Below are 5000 nucleotides of genomic sequence, written 5' to 3'. Positions count from 1 at the left end.
CCAAGAAGGAAAATAACTCCGTCCAGAAGGAGCCAATGAATCTACCATCTCGGTCGCTCACTATACTTGTCGGAACTCCCCACAATTTAACAACGTGCTTAAAGAACAATTGAGCTGTTGTTTCCGCTGAACACTGCTTGGTGGCGGGGATGAAGGTGGCGTACTTTGAAAAACGATCAATGATGACTAAAATGGCTTCAAAGTCGCCTACCTTAGGGAGATGGGTGATGAAGTCCATAGAGACGCTCTCCCAAGGTCTTGTTGGAACCGGTAGAGGGTCAAGAAGTCCAGCAACCTTCACTTTCTCTACCTTATCTTGTTGGCAAATGAGACACGTCTTAGTGTACTGCATGACATCATCTCTCATATTCGGCCAAAAGTAACCCTTCTTCAACAGGGCGTACGTCCGCTGCCATCCGGGATGGCCAGCCCATAGAGTGTCGTGACACTCGTACAACAATTTCTTCCTTAAGCCCCCTGCTCTTGGAACATATAGTCGGTTGCCCTTTGTGACTAACAAGTCTTCCTCGACCCAAAACTGTCGTGTCTTGCCCGCCTTCGCTAGATTCATGACATTCTGAGCGGCATGATCCTTCTGTAGGAACTCTCTCAGGGTGTCTCTGACCGACCCACCAATCTCGCTCCCCTGGAGGTGAGCTAACAGGCATATGGCTGCATGTTCTTGTTTTCGACTTAGGGCATCCGCAGCCTGGTTGCTCGACCCCTTCTTGTGTTCAAATTCGAAGTCGAACTCGGCCAGAAATTCCTGCCATCTTGCTTGTTTCGAAGTCAACTTTGGCTGGGTAAAGAAGTGGCAAGTTGCACTGTTGTCCGTCTTCACTACAAACGACGACCCTAGTAGGTATTGTCTCCATGCCCTCAAACAATGTACTACTGCGAGCATTTCTTTTTCGGACACAGTATACCTCCTTTCTGCTGCATTCAATTTTCGACTTTCGTATGCGATCGGGTGCCCATTCTGTAGGAGCACACCCCCCAACGCATAATCAGACGCATCTGTCTCGACTTCAAATGGTTTGGTCACATCCGCAATCCCTAGAAGTGGCCCCTCCATCAAAGCTTGCTTTAGGCCGTCGAAGGCGGTTTGACACTCGGGATCCCAATTCCAGTGAACGTCTTTTTTCAGTAGCTCAGTCAGCGGGCTTGCTCGTTTCGAGAATCCCTCGACAAATCGACGATAGTAATTTGCCAACCCGAGGAAGGAGCGTAACTCTGAGACTGACTTCGGCATTGCCCAGTCGCGTATCGCAGCAATCTTCCCTTCTTCCATTCCAATTCGGCCACACTCTATCACATGGCCCAAGAAGTTTATCCGCTCTTGTGCAAAAGAGCATTTTTCTCTTTTGACGTACAGTTGATTCTCCTTCAATTTCTGAAAAACCTTTTGTAGATGGTCCCTATGTTCCTCCATGGTCGTACTATAGACCACTATATCATCCAGGTAGACTACTACGAATTTATCGAGATATTCGTGGAAGACTTGGTTCATCAACGTGCAGAAGGTGGCAGGGGCATTGGTGAGACCAAATGGCATTACGAGGAATTCGAACGCACCATATCGGGTGACACAGGTTGTCTTCGGTTCATCTCCCTCTGCAATTCTCACTTGGTAGTATCCCGACCGCAAGTCTAACTTTGAAAAATACTTTGCCCCATGTAAGCGGTCGAACAAGTCAGTAATTATGGGAAGTGGATACTTGTTACGGACTGTGAGCTTATTTAGGGCGCGATAATCAATGCACAGTCGCAAACTCCCATCTTTCTTCCTTTGGAAAAGAACTGGGGCCCCATACGGAGCTTTTGCAGGCCTGATAAACCCTGCATTCAGTAGTTCATCTAACTGTTTCCGAAGTTCAGCTAACTCCGGAGGCGCCATACGATAAGCATTCTTCGCAGGCGGTTTTGCTCCAGGCACTAACTCGATCTCATGATCAATCATTCTCCGAGGTGGCAAAGACTTGGGCAAACTATCGGGCATCACATCACGGTATTTCTCTAGCACGCGCATGATCTCCTTAGGGACTGTCTCCCCTGAGTTCTCTGATGATTTGAGTGGGATGGCCATAAATGTTGGTTCGTCTCGAGAGAGACCCTTCTTTAACTGCATGGCCGAGATCATTTTCAATCCATCTGGTTGACGTAGGTCAGTCTGTACAACCGAGGGTGTAGGTCCAGTGATCACCAAGCATTTGGCCAAAGGCATTGGGATTACCTGGTGTTCAAGTAGGAACTCCATTCCCAGTACCACATCAAAGTCGTCCATTTTTACCACTACAAAGTCTACGAGACCACTCCATCCTCCTAATCTTATCATCGTTCGTTTCACTAGTCCGATGATAGGTAGGGCAGCAGAATTCACGGCTTTCATTCTTCCAGCATCTTTCTCCCAGCGGAGATTTAGACGTTTAGCTTCTACTTCTGTAATGAAATTGTGGGTGGCACCGGAGTCAACCATAGTGCTTTTGGTTGGCTTTTGATTGATCCAGGTGTCAACGTACATTAAGCCCCTTTCCACTGGCGTGTTCGTCTCCCCCACCTTTTTCTGGAGAGATGACAGAAATTTCAAAGCCCCCATTCGAGGGTTATCAACTTCTTCTGTCTGGTTGACTTCTCCCTCGGTCTGACTTTGTTGATTGTCTGAATCTGAGGTTAGAGATGCCTGGAATGCATTGAAAGCAGTTTTGTTCGGGCATTCCCTGGCCATGTGTGGTCCCTTACATATGAAGCAACTAAGAGGACGATTGGACAGATTCTGGTTACTTGATCCTCGCCAAGAGTTTCCAGTATTCGATTGATGGGATCTACGATCTCCACTAAAGCGTCTGTCCCCTCCTGTAGTTTTAGGAGAACTTGGGCGGTTGTTCCTACTTCCTCCAGATGAGGAACTTGGATGACGTCTTGTATCTTGAGAGTCGTTAGACAGGTCAAACAGCCGTTCGGCTGCAGCGTACGCGGACGTGAGGTCTTGAACTCTTTGTTCATATAGCTTTGTCTTCGCCCACGGCTTCAACCCTTCGACAAAACAGAAAACTTTGTCTTTCTCGGACATATCGCGTATATCCAACATCAGTCCCGCGAACTGCTTCACATACTCCCGAATACTACCGGTGTGTTTCAGCTCGCGTAACTTCCGTCGAGCCAAGATCTCGACATTTTCAGGGAAGAATTGTGAGCGAAGCTCTCTCTTCAAAGCGTCCCAAGTATCTATTGTGCAACGTCCCTCCTGGATGTCAACAAATCGGGACCTCCACCATAACTTGGCATCCTCAGACAGATGCATCGTCGCCAACGTGACTTTGGCTTCCTCTGTAACCGTGTTTGTGGCCCTGAAGTACTGTTCCAGGTCAAAGATATAGTTTTCCAGGGCCTTCGCGTCTCTTGCCCCACAGAAGGGCTTTGGTTCCGGTATCTTCACTCTACTAACCGGAATGGCTCCCCCAGCGGGAGCTTGATTTGCCATTGCTCGCATTGTGAGGCTCAATCTCGCATTCACATCTGCGATTTCATTTCTGACGACATCGAGGGTAGCTCGGAAGTCTTCTGACATGCCGTTTATCATCTCTAACAGTGTCTTTTGAGAGCTATCCAGCTCTTGAACACGCTCTTCAATATGGGCAACAGAGCCCGTCGAACTGTCTCCACGCTCGTAGTTGACAGTTCTTCCGATGTTTACAGTTGTTTCTAGGGCGTCGACCCTTGTCATCAACTCTTGTATCGGAAACCCTTCGACACGGCCAGCTACCGCATCGATCGTATTAGTTTTCTCGGAAATTTCTTCGAGACGAGACTCCAAGTAGCGGATGGAGTCGGGAACTTCGACTAGGTAGAGCATCTGTTCTTCGAGCTCTACTAGTCGATCTTTTTGGGCCTTGCCCGATGGATTCGACGACGACATGTTTCGGTCTTATCGTCAATTAGCCAACTTGGCTCTGATACCACTTGTCACAATCGTAACTTCTCAACACGATTGTGCGGCACTTGCTTAGCTCAATCAGCAAGTCAGCCGTTCGAAAATCGGAATCCGCGGTCAAACTCGCGGTATGACGTAGCCTCCCTTCCCGTTCTTGGAAAAATGTTTTTATAAAACGGGAGAGAGAAAGTAAATAGTTGAAAACGTCATAAAGAAAGCATTGAAGACTGTCAATTGCAAGGAAAATAACTCAACATGCAAAGAGTGCGACAAGGCTTGGGCGGGGGTCGGACTTAGTCATGTACCCCCTATAGTACATATTGAGAATTTTGGCCTTGGCAGGCTTGCATATGAAAAAGCCGAAATGTCACACTATGACTCGGCGACACCTAAACGAAAGAATTAACCTAAACTACTTTCAAGACATAAAGATAAAGTGATTTGGGGGTATTCGGGCATACGACCATCGGTAAATAATACCATGGACAATTATGCCCTTGACACGCCGCATGCCCAAGCGTCTGCGTGGGACGTGCGCGCAAGCCGCGCGCAGCATGCGTCTTTGTTGGGCGTGACCACCCACGTCTAGAATTCATGGAAAAAACTCTATGGAGGTTGTTGGAACAAACCCATGCCCCCACCGTAGGTGCCCACAGGCCCACCGAGCATGCAGCATGCGCGCCCCCATGCGCACGAATGCGGCACGGCCATGGGCGGGCGCGCCGCATGGCCATGCGTCTGCGTGGGGCTTGCGCGCAGGGTGCCGCGCGCGCCATGCGTCTGCGTGGGGCGTGCGCGCAGGTTGCCGCGCGCGCCATGCGTCTGCGTGGGGCGTGCGCGCAGGTTGCCGCGCGCGCCATGCGTCTGCGTGGGGCGTGCGCGCAGGGGGGCCGCGCGCGCCGCAAGCCCATGCGTCTGCGTGGGGCGTGCGCGCATGGGGCCGCGCGCGCCGCAAGCCCATGCGTCTGCGTGGGGCGTGCGCGCATGGGGCCGCGCGCGCCTTGCGTCTGCTGGAGTTTGTGGGGCGCGCGCAAGGTGCCCACGATAGAGGTTCTTGGCGCTGTCTTGT

Source organism: Cucumis melo, chromosome 10 (genome assembly GCF_025177605.1).
Source record: "Cucumis melo cultivar AY chromosome 10, USDA_Cmelo_AY_1.0, whole genome shotgun sequence".
NCBI lineage: Eukaryota > Viridiplantae > Streptophyta > Magnoliopsida > Cucurbitales > Cucurbitaceae > Cucumis > Cucumis melo.
Note: the sequence above shows the minus strand (reverse complement) of the source record.